The sequence below is a fragment of the Lampris incognitus genome, chromosome 8 (genome assembly GCF_029633865.1).
Source record: "Lampris incognitus isolate fLamInc1 chromosome 8, fLamInc1.hap2, whole genome shotgun sequence".
NCBI classification, from domain to species: Eukaryota; Metazoa; Chordata; class Actinopteri; order Lampriformes; family Lampridae; genus Lampris; species Lampris incognitus.
In genome coordinates, this window is record NC_079218.1 from 41,075,361 (window position 1) to 41,094,562 (window position 19,202).

The window sequence follows — 19,202 nt, forward strand, 5'->3', positions numbered from 1 at the left end:
AGACAGGAAGTGGAGCTGGAGGTGGCAGAGTTGAAGATTCTAAGATTTTCATTGTGAGAGACAGAAGACAAGATTAGGAACAAGTGTATTAGAGGGACAGTTCAGGTTGGATGGTTTGGAGACAAAGCAAGAGAGGCAAGTTTGAGATGGCTTGGACATGTGTGGAGGAGAGATGCTGGGTATATTGGGAGAAAGATGCTGAACATGGAGCTGCCAGGGAAGAGGAAAAGAGGAAGGCCAAAGAGGAGGTTTATGGATGTGGTGAGAGAGGACATGTAGGTGGCTGGTATGACAGAAGAGGATGCAGAAGACAGGAAGAAATTGAAATGGATGAGCCGCTGTGGCGACCCTTAACGGGAGCAGCCGAAAGTAGTAGTAGTTGTAGTAGCTTCACTGAAAACTGTGTCCGGTCCAGGAATGACATTTACTGTATATCTCAGGCATCTGAGCAGTTAAGCTCATGCTGTTAACCAGAATTGATTGATGATGATTACAATAGTTGAATAAACAAAAAAAGCAAATCACCAAAACTAGACAAAAAAAAAAAAAGCAAAACAAAAAACCATGTTCAGAATCTACAAGCAATCAATAGCCTTATATTAAAAAAAGTAAACTTTAATTTTAGCCTTTGTGCCCACTCACATTTTAAGGGTGTGGGGTGGGGTGGGTAAGACTGGGTAGCAGTGATGTAGTAAAACACCTCCCCCCAATTTCTTTCAAGTCCACCCAGAGACTAAACTAAAAATAAAAATAAAAATAAAACTAAACGGACTTAAACTGGCTTACGCCGTTGTGTTGCCTTTATACTACCGCTACTTTTGGCTGCGCCCATTAGGGGTCGCCACAGCAGATCATCCATTTCCATTTCTTCCTGTCATCTGCATTTTCCTCTGTCACACCAGCCACCTGCATCTCCTCCCTCACCACATCCATAAACCTCCTCTTTGGCCTTCCTCTTTTCCTCTTGGTGGACAGCTCCATATTCAGCATCTTTCTCCCAATATACCCAGCATCTCTCCTCCACACATGTCCAAACCATTTCAATCTCACCTCTCTTGCTTTGTCTCCAAACTGTCCAACCTGAGCTGTCCCTCTAATATACTTGTTCCTGGTCCTGTCCTTCTTCGTCACTCCCAATGAAAGTCTTAGCATCTTCAACTCTGCCACCTTCAGCTCCGCCTCCTGTCTTTTCATCAGTGCTACCATCTCCAAACTATACAACATAGCTGGTCTCGCAACCATCTTTTAAACCTTTCCTTTAACTCTTCCTGGTACCCTTCTGTCAAAAAACACTCCTGACACTCTTCTCCACCCACTCCACCCTGCCTGCACTTTTTCACCTCTCTTCCACATTACCAGTTACTTTGAACAGTTGACGCTAAATAATTAAACTCATACACCTTCGTCACCTCTACTCCTTGCATCCTCACCATTCTGCTCTCCTCCCTCTCATTCACACATAGGTATTCTGTCTTGCACCTACTGACTTTCACTCCTCTTCTCTCCAGTGCATACCTCCACCTCTCTAGGCTCTCCTCACCTGCACCCTACTCTTGCTACAGATCACAATGTCATCCACAAACATCATAGTCCATGGAGACTCCTACCTGATATCCTCCATCAACCTGTCCATCACCATCACAAACAAGAAAGGGCTCAGAGCCGATCCTTGATGTAATTCTACCTCCACCTTGAACCGATCATGCATATGTGCACAAAACTGGTGTGCAGTTGCGCATGCGTGGTCAAAATAAATGATGCGCAGCAGATAATATGAAAAGGGGCGCTTTTGCGTATCAACATTTTTGGGACACAATTACTTACTGAAACAACAGGTTTTTCACCATATAGCACTGGTAAGAAAGTCATTATGACAAATATGTCAATTTTAATAATCAGTTGTTAATCGTGCAACTTTTAGCCTTCATTCTTGATTAAGTGTATGTGGGTTTTTTTCCCAAGTTAGCAAGGTTAACTGTTAAATCTTGAGCTCCAGCAAATAGTTATCTTACGTTACAACTAGCTTAACATTACATATTTTCTCTGGTTTTAGGATTTTCATCCATTCATCAAAATGTTCAAGAAGCAAGCTACATCAAGTAATTGCTTTGGTGTTGCACCACCTTCAAAGAAATGCCAGACTGAACCTGTACATAAAAAAAGGTGTATTTGCAGAAAAGTGGCTTCCGTAAGTAGCTTGGATCCAAACAGATGACGACCGCGGAGAGATGTGGTGCAAAATATGCGGTGAAAATCCCAATCTCACGGATAAAAGCAGCACCTTTTATATAGGGACAAAAATTTTCTGTCATCAAGTTTTTGAAAAGCACGAGAAGGGTAAAGATCACATGAACATAGTGCAAACTGTTGATAACAGGTGCAGCCAGGGTCAGAAATCCACTCGCTCTCTTGACACGTGGCAGGACAAACTGAATGAAGAACAGCGTCAAGCACTGTAATATTTTTCTGTTGGCCTTTCACAAAGCGAAACATGCATGCCCAATGCATTCATACGAGGAAGACATTGCACTTTTCAAGACGCTTGCAGTTAATGTCGAGAGTGCATATCATCCATGAGAAGGGGAACCCATATCATGCAGGGCATTGCCCAGACAATCAATTTAGAATTGAGTGAAAAACTGAAGGCAGCTGAATTTTGGGGGGTGCCCTTTGATGGATCAGAAGACATAACACAAGTGGAGCAGTAAATTGTGTACACGGTGCCTGTGTCTAGCTACGCAGCGTTTACCTCAGATTTCCTTGGATTAATTAATTTGGGTGTGAACCCAGTGGCACAGGACATAGTGAACAGACTGGAGCAGCTCTTCCATACTTGTGGTTTAGGGGATCAGCTGAAGGTGAAGTTGGTCTCGGTGTGTACAGACGGAGCAGCAGTCAATGTTGGAGTTTACAGTGGGGTCGTTCCCAAAGTGCGTCAGATGTGGTGACCGGGAATTCCCTTGTGCATATTCTGTGCACCACCCACATCCTCGAGAACTGCACAAAGTCAGCTGATCTCATGGTACCATATGGTGAGACATTTAATCGCTCCATTGTCAAGTTGCTGAGCTTTTATCTACAGAGAGGGGTTGCAAAAAGAACAGAAAAACTAAAGATGATATGTGATAAGGATGGCATTGCCTGTGTGAAACTAGGAAAGTTTCACAACATCAGATGGTCTGCATGGAGGCAAGAGACTGTTGAAAATATGGAGGCTATTAACTGCCATTCAAATTCAAGTGATGACAGTGACCTAAAATATATCTACAGAACGTTTTCAGTGTTTCCTAGTCAACATGCTTGACACTGGAAACATTTTACAGTTCACCTTCCTCAGGTTCCAGCAAGATAAATTGACTATTGGTAAATGCAAAGATGAGCACATGATAGCTGTTGGACAGCTGACAATATTGCTTGACAGTGAAGGCAAGTACAGGAAACAGACTGATGTTGATGCTGACAGGGACAAGGCTGATGTATTGAGAGATCTAATTCAGGAGTTTGAAAGCAGATATGAGTCCCTTAAGTCAATTTTTAAAAACGTTTTATCCTTCAACTTGGCCTCAAGAAATGCAAGACGTCCACAGTTTTGGCAACACAACACATACTGACATCCTCCAGAAATATGAGGCCAGCTTGTCTGTTGACAGACTCCACTGTAAGAAAATGGATGCATTTAAAGCAAGCAGGAAAACGTTTGGCAGCCTCCTCTGTGTATGACTTGGTCAACACAGTGAGGACAAGTAATCCAGATAATTACTCCAACATTCATAAAGTCCTTCTGTTGCCCCTTACACTGCCCTTGAGCAGTGCTACACGTGAGAGGGGACTTTCACATCTCAATATAATAAAAAGCAAGTACAGATCCCACCTGTTAGACTCTCGCCTCTCATCCCCGATACACATCCACTTGACAACACAGACTTTTGACCTCAAGTCAGCTGCTGACATATATGGATGCAAACAGCTAATCAGACTCAACCAGAGAGAAAGAAGTAGGCCTGCATCTTCATCTGCCATGTTTGAAAGAGAGGAAGACAATGAGGAGAGCAGTCCGGAGGGTAGTGATGACGACAGCTTGTAGGATAACCGTGCCGCATAAAGACTGAGTACCAAGCAACCTCTCCAGGTGCTCCCTTGAGAACCAGACCAAAAAAGTTACGTGCTCCCCTGGTTATATGCCCTCATACAACATCGGCAAAGCATAATGTGCTGTTTGCAATGTGCATTTTACCCCAGAAGAAATAGAAAGCGTAGATTTTCTCCCTCAGAACTGCTGTCTTTTGTTTTGTTGAATTTATCATGAGGACAGTCAGTTCTACCACCTGGGGGAAATACCATCATGTTTTCCGCTCAAAAACACGTATTAAAAGTTTAGCACGTCTTTTACACAAGCAATACACCAGTGAGCTCTGGCAATAGTCCTGTGATCATAGAATAATTGTTTAAGGGAAAAATACTGAAATAAACCAGAGGAGCTGCATGAAGGAGAGAAGTTGAGGGTTTTTTTTCCCTTCTTTTTTTTTGTAGAAGCAATTCGAGTGATTTGGGTACAGGGGATGTGACCCAGGTCAGTGGGCGGTACCTTTTGAAGCTTTAAGATGTGGTCTGATGCAAGACTGGGGGGTGACTATTGACTGTTTGTTTGAGAGCAAAAGTGCCTAATGGCCTAGTCTGGACTAACGGTTGCGAGAAACTCATCTAGCGTTCTGATCGGTTCCGACCAAATCTGGTCAGCCATCCTTTCTTCTCTGAGCATATCGGGTTACAGATTTAAACATCCCCTTAAAACATGAGACAAAAAAAAAAACAAACAAACTGGATGGTGCCCTATTCAAGGAATGTTTGACTCATTCTGTTAGCAGTACCAAAGGCTTGCAAAGAACATGTACTAAACAGAGCGGCATGGTAGCACAGTGGTTAGCGTGGTCACCTCACAGCAAGAAGGTCCTGGGTTTGAGCCCTGGGGTAGTCCAACCTTGGGGGTCGTCCTCTGTGTGGAGTTTGCATGTTCTCCCCATGCCTGCGTGGGTTTCCTCCAGGGGCTCCGGTTTCCTCCCATAGTCCAAAGACATGTAGGTCAGGTGAATTGGCTGTACTAAATTGTCCCTAGGTATAATTGTTTATACTGATGATTCAACCAGGAGGGTTTAATGACCATCCAGGGGTTAGAAATGCTTGAGCAGCCAGTCACTTGACTCTGACTATTATAAGAATTATTGGGAATTTTCTTCTGGAATCCAAGGCCCCCGGAAATAACTCTCCCCACTTCTCTCCATTCATTCTTTAGTGCTCAGGATCACTTTCATTGGTCAACACAGCTCATCCATTACTACCTAACATTAACCCTAAACTTAACCATCTTAACTCGTCTTACCACAGTATGCGATCATGAGCTCCCAGTCAACACAAGGATACCCTGTCATAGCTGCAATGAGACCATATTGCTGAACAATGGCTGGGAAGTATGTGGGTGTTGATCTCCTCACAGCATTGCATGCCAGCAACATGATTTAAATACAATACCGGAATATAATATTGGTTATTTAGTGGAAGGAGGGAGTGGCAGGGAGAATTGGGGGACATTGAGGGCGAGGCCGGCTGCAAAGTTGTGGCTGGGTTGCAGTGGGCCAGGGAGTTGCAGAGGTCAAGACAGGCGATGGCTAATGCTTGGATTTATAAATGCACCAAACAGTTAGAATCATTAAATAAACAAATGAAATTGAGAAATTGTTGCTGGTTCAACAAAATGTTGAATATTTTATTATGAACACTGAATATGAATATTAAAAATATATTGTTCAAAGCAGATCAGTGGATCAATCTGACTGAAATGAGAATGAAAAAGTGCCATTTTATAAATGCCATTGTTTAATAACAATTAATCGCAATATTTCTTAAATAATTTCCCATAAATAACACTGAGGGTGGTCTGGCGGCAGCCTCACCTAGCGTTGACTGTGTTTGTAGTGTCATCGTGTGGAGTGCGGGGAGGTGTGTCGAAGGTGTCTGGCTGGGAGAACTGGGGTTGAACCGGCTGGGGGAGCTTGGTCTGCTGCATCCGGGACCAGGCAGGGACCACAGCCCTGCCTGGAGCTGCACCCAAGGAGGAAACACTGAGGGCGGTCTGACAGGATGCGGAAGCGGGGCAGGCTAAGCTAACTGCTAGCCCATGCAGTCCAGCAGTTCCGACAGTCATCCTGCCATTTGCTCTCTTGGATAGTGAAACATTTTTTTTTTGTTGGATATGTGTTTTTGTAGTTTGATATATGCGTTGTAGTTTGAATATGTGTTTTTTGTTGCTGTGGGCTGGTGGAAATGACAAATAAATGTTCCTGATCCTGATCATACATTTTCAGGATGAAATCATTAGAATTAGCTGAAATGGTTGATAAACAATATACTATAAGAGTAGTCGTGGCCTTAGACTTTCATACTGACATTTGCTTCATAATGTTTCAAACATATTACCAAACAAAAAATGCCCTGGACATTTTCCTGTGAAAAAAAAGTCGCCCAGCCTATTTCATCGGCGCACTCAGCAGTCATTCTCTATCATCACATGATTTTAAGAGTCCAGGATCCTAACTTCTTTTTGTCGCTTGCCATGGTTCTCATTAAAAATCAGCCAAGAAGTGAGATAGCCATCCTTTATCAGCAAAGTTTCCCAACTTTCCCTCCCTCCCTTCTTTCCATGCTCTGTTTCTCCCTACCTCTGTTTCTTTCCTCTCTTCTCTAATTACCTGGTGATTGGGGCTTCATTCACCAATCTTATCATATTAAGACTTGGACACAAACGCTCATCAGGAAGCGAGAGCGAGAGAGAGAGAGAGCAAAAGAGAGAGAGAGAGATTATTAACCAGGTTTGTTATCTTGTCCCTCCTGATTTGCAGCCAAACTTCAAAAACAACCTCATGTTCTGCTGCACGCCTGCACATCCTATAGTTGCTGATCCGCACACAACCTCCCTCCTCATGAAATTCTGCCAATTTGCACTTACAACAGTCTCAGAGCTGGTTTGTTGTTTTCTTACCTATAGTTTCTAAAAGCCATCAGCAGAAAGCGGGATGGGCGGGTGGCGGAGATCCAGGGGAGTTGATGTTTGGAGAATAGCGGGAGCAGAGATGTTCGGAGCGAATGGAAAATGAACTGAGCAGAAAATATCCAGAGAGTAAGCAAGGAGGAAGAGAGCCAACTACAGTCTGAGGTGGCCTTGAAGTTTTTAGCTCAATAAAAGTAAAACTTGCTAGAGTGGCACCATTTTGTCCGGGGTCTGTTTTTGCCTGGAGGGAGGGAGGGAGGGGGGGGAGGAGAGAGAGAGAGAGAGAGAATTTTTGACTTTTAAAAACAACTTTAATAAAATATCAGATTCACAGCAGTTTTGAAACAGAAACAACAGAACCAGACTGTTAACAACATATCGAAATAACATTATCTAAAAACATTACTAAGCATTAATTCATCATCCATCACTGAACAAATGGCATCATTATAACACTACTGATATACAAACACAACCATGCCATTCATTAATTAATGAAATTTAAAATGAAATAAAACTGTCTTTTATAAGAGAGGTGAACACAGGGACTATTTCTTCACACAATTTTCCTTCTATCTTGTTCTTTCTGGTAAAAAAGGTAAAATATATATATATATATATACACACCCACACACACACACCCGCGTATATATAACTTTGTTAAAAGAAACACTCAACGGTAGGGATAGTGCTCAACAAATAAGGAGCAAAATAATCCAGTTAACTAACTGGGTTATTTATATATACACACACACACACACACACACACTAACTGGATTTTATATACCAACCCACAGAAAGGACATTCATTAGAAACGGTGTGATTAATTACAGACATAAAATAATTCACTGCAACAGCTCCATGTAATATTCTCAACTGTAAGTCACCTGTTCGCTTGTTTAAAGGCATTTTATAGAGGACTCTCCAAACTGGCTTCAGTGTCGCTGATGCCAAGTTTTTCCTTCCAAACTGTATCCATTTACCATTCAACTTATTTTTAGTTAAACCGTTTACACAGCATCTGTAGATTGCTTTTCCATTCACACTATGCTGATCTAAGTCTTTTCTCTGTTTGACATCCACATCAACCAGAACAACAGTCTGAATTTGGTAACAGTCCTAAATCTGGAAAAGGGTCCTCTTCATCTAGAAACTCACCAACTTCCCAAAGCATTTTCAACAGTTCATTATCTGCTTTTGTTAATTTTGCAATCCAGCTATTTAAAATGGTTCTCACATGGCAAACAGATTTTAATCCAATAAATGCAGTCACAGCTTCAGTGTTCATAAATCCAGGTCCAGCTACATCTACTATCCATCTGAGAGTTGTAGCACTAGCAGAGCAAAGTGTGTGACGGAGGCCTGGTGTTCGACTGTCCTGTATGTCTATTCTGGATCCACCAAAAAGAGGTTCCTCAAGTACCAGTACAGGGAGACTGATGGCTCCAAACACCTCTTTTTAAAAAGGTCCCAAGCCTTAAAAACTCACTTATAAAAATCAGGAAAAGAGGACAAATTTAAAAACCTAGTCAAGTCCTAACTTATTTGTCCTTCTCAAAAAGGTCCCACTCAACTTGCTAGGTGTCCCAGCCCCCCCCCCCCCATCCCTTTGGTAAGTAAAGCACACTTTGAGGTACCCAACGCATCATATTCCCCCCCCCCCCAAAAAAAAAACAACAACAAAAAAACCCTAATAAAACTGCTTGTAATTTTGGGAATAACCCAATACGCGATTCCATACAAGCTAAACGGTGCCATTGTGCGGATTCTACAATATTATTGATGACTAGCGCTCTTCCTCTAAAAGACATCTGAGAGCAGCCATTTCCACTTGTTTAACCTTTCCTTCATCTTCTCTAACATGCCCTCCCAGTTTCTCTTAACCATTAACAAGATCAACACCAAGATATCCGACACCATCTTTTTTCCACCCCAAACCCCCCAGTAAAACTGGAAGACCACTAGACCAGTTTCCAACTGCCAGTGCTTCACTTTTTCTCCAGTCTACCTTTGCATCAGAAATAAGACCAAAGTCAAACACAAGTTTGTCAACACTACTAATTTCAGATTGGTTTCTAATAAGGACCATGACATCAGCAGCATAAGCAGATAAAACATGAGCAGTATTAAAACCTGGTAAAACCGAACCATCAATACAGGACCTCATTGTGTGTAACAAGGGTTCAATAGATAATGCATAGGGCATTCCAGATAGACAGCAGCTTTATCCGACACCTCTGTGTACTGTGACGGGAACACTCAGCCCCCCATTTATCGTCAATACACTCTGAATGTCTCGGTACAAAACCTTGATCATAGCAATGAGACGTGGGCTGAGATCAAACTGCTCCAAAACCTTCTGGAGATAAAGGTGCTCAATCCTGTCAAATGCTTTTTCTTAGTCTAATGAGATGAAACCAAAGTCTGAGTTCAAACATCCCTGATTAAATTCACATTGTCTATGATGGACCAACCACGCACACATTAAGTCTGGTCCAGGTGAACTACTTCATCTATAACGTGTTTTAACCGGTTACCCAGGGCATTGGACATGATTTTATAATCTGAACAGAGGAGGGAGACTGTTTCGCCAGTTTTTCATGTCCTGAAGGTCTCCTTTCTTTGGCAGCAGAGTAATGACTGCTCTGCTGCAGCTCAGAGGCAGAGTCAGATTTTCAAAACTTTCATTGAAAACCTCTATAAGGTCTCAACCAAGTTCATCGCAAAGGGTCTTATAAAACTCCATAGGAAGACCGTTAATCCCCGGGGCTTTTCCTGCGTTCATCCCCTGCAGGGCTGCACACAGCTCCTCTAAAACCAGTGGCTCCTCCAGCTCAGTTTGGTCATCTCTGGAGACTGTGGGCAAACCCTCACAAAAACATCCAAACAGCCGCTCATTCTACAAATTCTCTGTTTTGTACAGCTCAGAGAAGAATCTCCTCTGGCCCAGCCACAGCTATTTTACAATCTTCCTTCTCCTCCTCCCCTTCAATGTTTTCACCACCAACGCCTGTCTCACTGCTCTGTTGAGACTCATTTGCCTCCTTTCCTTCATCACTGATGACTTCACTGTTTAGAGCCTCTTTTTCTCCAACACCTTTACTTCCTTCCTCCCCTTTTCCACCATCTCTATAGTTGTCCCCACCTGTCTCCTCCTTCCTTTCCTTCATCTCAGGTCTGTCTCCTTGCTCTTTGTCTTTCTGCCCTGATGTTCCCTCTCCAGTAGTCCGATCAAACCTCTGACCACGTCCCTCTCTACCACAGCCAAAGCATTTCATATCTTCTGACGTCGCAAACAAAATATAATCAAACCCATCAATTGTCAGCCAAAAAGACAAGTTTAACTCCTCGTTGCTGTTGTCCAGAATCATGACTAATTGTCTCCTGTAAGACACCACATGCTTAATCAAAGCAGACTTACACCATGACAGGATTTTTTTTTTTAATGAGGTTATTTTACCATGTCTGGAAAGCTCTCTTTTCAATACTTCATCTCTGGTGAACGGGGGGAACATTAGACAGAATCACCTTCCTGGTCGGTGAAGCCAGAGGCAGCACCGGCATATACGTGTCATTCATTACAATGCCATTTGTGATGATGGCATTAACCTTCACCTCATCCACAAAAAAAATCACCACTGCTCCATTCATTCTGGCCTCAAGTTTTAAAACTGCTGGCCCAAACAACCTCCGCCACTGCTAACCCACACTCCTCCACTGAACAGGAGAAACTCAGGTTGATCTTAAGTCCGTGTTTCCTTGTCGGCTTGAAGGGATCAATGACGCTGAGCAACGAAAGCACTGCCTGACACAAAAATACACAAAACCAATAAACTCTAACAAAACTAATAGAAATACACACCACAGTAATATAACATAGTGTGAAACGATGAAAAAAAAAGACAAGTTAGAAAAACTCACTCTGCAGACCAACACTCACGCTACACTCCCACTTCCACTCCTAGCATGAACGAGAGAGAGAGAGAGAGAGAGAGAGAGAGAGAGAGGGAGGATGTGAAAGTAGACATGTTTGTTTGGAGCCAGACGTCATCTTTTTTTATTATCGATAATCCAGTGAATTTAATCTGCAGAAATTAGTATGCAGTATTGGGAAAAGTAGAACAGCTTTTCAAACTGTTGATATTGTCCGATGCCAAGTGTTGGGCCATGATCTGTACTTAACATTTGTCCATGAGGAGGAAATGGCTGCAAAAGTAAGTGACAAGGTACACATCATAGTTGCACGATCATATGCAACTATGTCAAAAATCAAATAATGTAAAAAAAGTCAAAAATCACATGCAACTAATGCACTGTACTTACAGGAAATGTTTATACTATTGTCATGCCATGAGATCTCTGAGTCAACTTACAGGTTGTACAATGGACATAATGGATGTAGACGAGCAAGGAAGAGCGACTTTCTCTGTCCTTGGCCATCCAATCCACGTGTCTACCTGGTCTTTATTGAGAGCTCTGTTGCCCTGAATCAAGATCTTATGATCTCTTAAAATCATGAAGTCATGGCTTCAACACTGTGGAATGCTCTACCTTTAGACAAGATCTGCAGTCTCTGTTGATGTCTTTACAAAGCAGCCAAAGACCCATTTATTCAAACTGGCCTTTGGTCTCGCCCCGTGCTGTCTAATGTTTGTAATTTTGTGTATTTTTAAGGTCATTTAGATACTTATGTTTTATTGTTTTTGTTTTTTTTTGTTTTGTTTTTACTGCTTTTATGGCCTTACTTTTAACATATAGCTCTGATAACGACTTCAAAGAGGATAAATATCTGAGTTTCATCACCAGCCAGTCAGACTAGCTTGGTCTAGTCAGAAAGGCACGAACTGAGGAAGCCTCTTGGATGAGAGGCGAAACGTCTTCACGGATATATACCAAGTCCAGTTGCACTTGATTCAACTCCTTTGGATAACCATGACCTGGATGAATGAGAATATTCACAGACATCTTACTTTTAACATTTTTACTCTTGTGAAGCACTTTGTAACCTTGTTCTGTGAAAGGTGCTATACTAAATAAACTTTACTATACTTACATCACTCAACATACTAGGTTTCCTCCTCATCCTCTCTTGTCCCCCCCCCCACACGCACACAAATACTTTCCCTCTGACATAATGGTCATCATTCCAGGCATTAAGATAATGGTTATTAAATTGGTCAATGGTTATCAAAAGCTAATTTTATTTTTGCTGATATTCTGTAAGGGTTGGCACCAGTTCCCACTAAATAATTTTAACTTTCACATTTCCGCTGTGCTCCCTCTGCTCTAAACTGGACTGAACTGGCAAATTCAACTCACTGGACATCTCCTCGGTATTTGCGCTGTGTTGAGATATACTTCAATTATCAGGTGTCAGGTAGCCAAAATCACAAGTTTATGTTTTCCATCCAGTGTTTTCCAATGTTGTTGTTTTTTTTTAAAAATTAAAACCTGGGTCTTAGTTTTGTATTTTTTTTCCATCATGCATATTGGTCATGATATCCTTTGTACTCACTGGTGATTTCAGCTTTACAATGGTGTCTTATGGGGCAAAGGAACATGAACATCAGACATGTTTCAACAAATCCAATTTCACTCAGTTATCTAAACCACGTTCGGTTGTTAAAGCACCATTGTAAAGCTATTTCTAGTGGTGGTCCCCTGTCCAATATCTCCAAAATGAAGTCAGTGAGAAAAGCTGGCCAATCACTTTGACAACATGTGCAGCATACGGTTGCAAGGCTACACTTAAAAGTGATGTCATGTGGTTACAGGATGGAGTAAAAGTATATGCAGGTGATCGTAATTTTAAAAGAAATAGTCATTTATCATGTCTTTATCATTGTAACATTAGTTTTAACATTAACAGTTGTTAACTCCATATTTTGAGATCTGATGGTGTTAACAGGACATAGTATTAATGGTCATTGGATATTAAGCACATGCTGAACTTGATCACAGTCATGCAGAAGGAACCCAAAATATTATCAAGTCACTGCTTGAAAATGCAGATCCACCCAATCCAAACTGGTGGGTACACAAAATGAGTGCTTTTGGGGCACTTATTTTGGAGCATAACATTTTGCAAGCATAAACATGGGTGTAACAGGGGGACTAGGGGCACGTTTCAGAGGTGACACAGGTGAACATGTCCTGCCCTTCCACGGTCTACCTCATCATCTGGAACTGGCAATGCTAAGCACTCAAAGGTCAATGCCAATGATTGAGAAAGTCTATGACCTTTTGTAGCTTGTGTGGAAAACATATCACTTCAGTCCTAAAAGCAAGCAAGAACTGAAGACAATAGGTGCAGAATTGGGCTGTACAGTATGAAACCCTTTGGCTGTTAAAACTCAGCGCTTGGTGCCACACATTAATGGGACACTCTCGGTTTTCCTTCAGTCAAATTATGCAACAGGGCAGGGGCAATAACACTGCTATGCATCATCACATGGAGCACCTTGCAGCCACATTCAAAAAAACTGAAATAAAGGGAAGGGCCAAGCACATTGTGCTGCAAATCGAAAGCCTGTCTTTTGTTGCCTTTTGTCACTTTTTGCATAATCTTTTTTCAGAGGTCTCAAAACTCAGCCTCACACTTCAGAGAAATTATCTGATCCTCCCACAAGCAGTTGCAGCTGTTGAGAGTTGTCTGGAGATGGTTAAAAGTTGAAGGTAAAGCCATTGAGAGAAGGGGAAGCGTCAGGAATTCTTACAGCACATAGGGAAAGATTCTGCAGGTACAGAGAAGCAGGAAGTTCTGCCAGTAAGCAAGAGGCGGATAGCTGCAAGTAAGGGCCCCCAAAGCCATGTCACATTCACAAATAATCTGAATGCAGTCATTGACAAAACTATTGATATTACAGTTAAAGAACTAGAGAAACGATTTGGAAACTTGCTGATGATTGTTACAGAAAAGGACATTCAAAGGGATCAGAGGTCATCAGGTCCTTTTCATTGTTCTGTCATGATGCATGACCGGAAGATATTGTTACCTACGGTACGGTGGGGAGCAGACTGATACAATTGGTACAGAGAGCTCTTGACAAACAGTGGATGTGATGTTACAGCTGTCCAAAAGGAATGGAGAATGCTGAAAACATTTGTGAAAGGTCAGTTCATAGATAAGACATAGTATATATGGAAAGTGAAGAAGGAGCCACTCTGCACAGATTTTAAGAACATTCTTCACTTAGTTGAAATTATGCTGGTGCGTCCCATATCTGCAGCTCAGTGCGTAAAAGGATTCTCAGCACAGAATAGAATCAAGTCAAAAGTGTGCATTTCCCTAAGTATTACAACACTGGAAGACTTGGTGAGGATCAGTACTGAAGGCTCCTCACTTGAACAGTTTGACCCAGAACCCAGTGTGAAGCGCTGGTTGTCTGCAAAGCAAAACAAGGCACAGACCTGACTACACTGGCTGAGCCTGAATAGGCAGCAAAATACTAATTGTACATAGTTGAATAAAAAAGTGAAAAAAAAAATAAAAATAAAAGCAGACTGGACATTTAAGTATTTATGGTATACGATTGCAGTATATTGAACAATGCACATAGTGTATGTAAATAATACATTGTATACACCAGTGTTTCCCAAACCTCTCTTGGAGGACCACTTGTCCTGCATGTTTTAGATCTCTCTCTGCTCCAACTGAGCTGATTCAAATGATCAACTCTTTATGAACTCCTGAAGCTGCTTAATAACAAACTGATCATTTAAATAAGTTGTGTTGGGGCAAGGGGAGATCTAAAACATGCAGGACAAGTGATCCTCCAGGAGAGATTTGAGAAACACTGGGTGGACTATGGAAGGCAGAGCAAACAAAGGCAGACAGTACAGAGGGGAAAGAAAAGGCATTGTGAGGCAGCCCTTTAACAATATAACACATGACATTACTATATTTTGGCTCCTGAAAATTTCATTTGGCTCCTAAATATTTTAGGTTTAGGACCCTATCGCTCCTAGATATTTTTTTGGCCTGGAGCCCTGCATTGACAATCATAATTTACAACAAACAATATCATGGGGAGCATAAATGCTTAGCAAGCAGGGAAAGTGTTGCTGGTGATGTCCAATGTTGCCATAGCGGTGTCACAGATTTTTCATCATCAACAATCCAGAGTTTATTATGTTACAATTTCATTTAGCAGACACTTCTATCCAAAGCAAAGTACATCTGAGATTTAATACAACACAAACAAGGATCTAGTTAGGAGGCGACAATGCAAGTAAGGGGCAAAAAATAGGTTCAAGTCTGATAGGACGTAGGTGTCAACAGGCAGTGCACAAAGGCAGTGCATAGAAGCGAATTTTATTTTTATTTTTTTATATTAATACCATCAGATGTAGAGGTGTTCGAGAAAGAGCTGGGTCTTTAGGCTCTTCATAAAGATGGGTCTTTAGCTTCTTCTTAAAGATGGACAGGGACTCAGCGGATTGAGTTGTGTTTGGTAACTCATTCCACCACTGTGGAATTACAGAAGAGAAGAGTCTGGCTAGTGACTTAGGGCCCCGTTGTGGCGGAAGTGCCAGGCGCCTTTCATTGGTAGAGTGTAGTGAGTGGGACTGAACGTAGACCTGAATGAGGGAGTTCAGGTAGGCAGGAGCTGTTTTAGTTGCTTTTTTTGTAAGCGAGCATGAACGTTTTTAATTTGATGTGGGCAGCAACTGGGAGCCAGTGGAGAGACATAAACAGTGGAGTGATGTGCTGTTTTGGTTTGGTTGAAGATCAGACACGCTGCTGCATTCTGGATCATTTGCAGAGGTTTGAAAGTGCATGCAGGGAGACCTGCCAGTAAGGAGTTGGAGTAGTCAATGCGTGATATAACAACAGCCTGTACCCGGTGTTGTGCTGCATGCTCAGACAGGTAGGGTCTAATTTTCCTGATGTTGTACAAGGCAAATTGGCACAACCAAGCAATCGAGGCCACATGAACCTTAAACATTAGTTGGTCATCACTCATGACACACAGGTTTTGGGTAGACTTTGTGGGCATGAGTTGGGTTGATCCAAGTTGGATATTTATCTGTTGTTATAAGGATGGACTGGCTGGGATGACCAGGAGCTCAGTCTTAGATAGGTTAAGCTGAAGGTGGTGTTCTTTCATCGATGCAGAGATATCAGCAAGGCATGACGATATCAGTAATGAGACTGTGAGGTCATCTGTCGGGAATGATAGAAGAGCTGGGTATCATCAGCATAGCAATGGTATGACAAACCATGGGAGTGGGTGATTGCATCAAATGAGGTGGTGTATATTGAGAAGAGAAGGAAACTGAGCACTGACCCTTGATGTACCCCTGTGGATAAGCCATGCGGTTTGGACACTTCTTCCCTCCAAGATACTCTTAATGATCTCCCCGAGAGGTAGGACCTGAACCAGCAGGGGGCAGATCCTGAGATACCAAGAGGAGGATTTGGTGGTTAACCATGTCAAAGGCAGCTGACAGATCTAACAGCAATAAAGCTGAGGACTGACCAGCAGCTCTAGCCAAATGCAGTGATTCTATTACCGACAGGGGTGCAGTCTCGGTAGAGTGTTCCCGTTTAAAGCCAGACTGATTTGGATCATACAGATTGTTCTCAGAAAGGAATTCAGAGACTTGGTTAAAGACCGTACGCTCAAGTATTTTTTAAAGAAAGGGTAGGAGTTAAACCGGTCTATAGTTTTCAACCTGCGCAGGGTTGAGTGTAGGTTTTTTGAGCAACAGGGTGAACCAAGCTTGCTTAAATGCAGTGGGGAACACACCTGTTCTAAGCAAGGAGTTGATGATGTCTGTGACTGCAGGGTTGAGTGAGGGGGAAATGGTCTGTAGGAGGTTGGATGGTATCGGGTCCAGTGGACAGGCAGTGGGACGAGAGTCCAACAGAAGCTTGGATAATTCCTCCCTGGTCAGGAATGAGGTGAGTGAGGCATTGTTAGTTGGCAGTGGCAGACAGAGTTGGTCAGGCTCAGAGAACTGGTTACTGATGGCAGAAACCTTATAAGTAAAGTATAACGCTAACACGTCAGGAGTGAGTAGAGTGGAATTCGGAGGGGGAGGCTGATGGAGTGAGTTAAAAGCAAAAAACATTTTTTGAGCATCAGTGACATCACATATCTTGTTCTGATAGTAAGTGGTCTTAGCTGTTTTTAAGCTGGAGGAGAATGATGCTAGGAAACACTGATAGTCACTGAGGTCAGGGGACTTTCTGGTTTTACGCCATTTTCTCTCTGCCGCTCTGAGCCCTGCCATTTGCTCTCTGATGACCTCAGTGAGCCATGGATTGGGGGGGGGGGGCATTACGAGCAGGTTTGGATGCTAGAGGGCAGAGATTGTTCAGAGAGGAGGCTAGTGAGGAACAGACTGTCTGTAGCCTTGTTGACAGGGAGTGAAGACAATTCATTACGAGGAGACATGGAAGCCAAAACCTCATTGGAGAGCTGGGTCGGTGTGTGGGACCAGAAGTTTCAGTGGAAGGAGCCCCTTTGTGGAGCAACAAGACAATGTTCCAATAAGGAGGCTATAAATGTAATAAAGAAGTTGTCTGACTGGTGTGTGTGTGTGTGTGGGGGGGGGGGGTCAAGTCATCAATTTTATTTGTATAGCCCAATATCTCACATTACAAATTTGCCTCAAGGGGCTTTACAGCAACACAACATCCTGTCCTTAGACCCTCGCATCAGATAAGGAACCAACTCATCAAAAAAAAAAAAAAAAAAAAAACCTTTAACAGGGAGAAAAAATAGGAAGAAACCTCAGGGAGAGCAACAGAGGAGGGATCTCTGTCCCAAAATGGACAATGTGCAATGACTGTTGTGTGTACACAATTTACAGAATACCATTGAAGGAGGATAACAGAATTATAATGGGGGTGACAGTCAGATTTGCTGTGGAGCAGTTCCGAGTCAAAATCAGATCAAGAGTATTGCCCGCTTTGTGTGTGGGAGGGATGGGGACCTGTCTGAGGTCAAAGGAAGAAGAGACAGGAAGTCTTATAGCTCTTATAGATCAATGATTTGAACCTAGGAACTTTTTGCTGTGAGGCAACAGTGCTAACAACATGCCATCCACGGTGGCTCACTCATCATTCAGTCTGAGGACTTAAGCAGACAGTCAAGTAAACAAATCATAATATACTCATATATCACCCCTTCCTGATTTTATTGTATATATTGTAACTTTAAAGTGTTTTATATTATTATTGTAGCCACATATAAAATAAGAAGTCTTTTCCCCGAAGTACATAGGAAAATACTTTTTGATGGTTTGAGCATAAAAAGACATTTTTCTTACTTGGGGCTTTGCTAACCTGCTCTGTAAAAAAAAAAGAAAAAGAAATAGCAAGAAGATGGATACGCTTGATCAATGGATTGAAAGCATGAAAAACACTGCTTTGCTGTGATTTCAAGGCTATGTCCCCCACAGCATATCTGCAGCTCCTCACTATTAGATGTCAGGTATGAAGATGCATTACTTCCAAGTTTTAGGAAATGCTAGGTCCTTAAAGATCTCTTAAAATGACTCAAAATTGCCACGGGGAGTAGAGAACCCGTCAGAGACTCACTTCTCATAACTTAATTGAAAATCCCTGCCAAGCTTTACTTTGCTCATCATAGAAGATGAAAAGAAATGGGCAGGATTCACTTTCCTACCTCTCAGGACCTCTCAGCGGATCCCTAAAAAAAAAAATCAACTCCTAAATATATTAACGCAAATTCTTATACAGCTCCATTACTGAAGCAGGAAGTCTTCATAAGAATCCTCTTCAGCTTTTCAGCATTAAGGGTCTGCCATTATCAAACCGTTAATTCTAAACAATTATCTCTACTAGTAGGAAATAATTATCACAGTGTTCATGTTACACCTACAAATAATACCCCCCCTACACACACACACCCGCTGATAATTTATATATGAGAGAGGGAGTGAGAGCGAGAGCAAGAGAGAGAGTGAGAGAGTTTATGGCCTCCATCAAATTTTAAATTTTATGTTGCTTTTACATTTTAATGACTTTTTTGTTTTATGTAAAACACTTACAATTGCCTTGTTGCTGAAATGTGCTCTACAAGTAAATGTGTCTTGTCTTAAACCGAGCTTATCCCCATAGTTGTACTTCTCCAGTGGCATGTCCAGACTCTTTTGACTAGGGTGGCTCAAGTGGGGCACTGACTT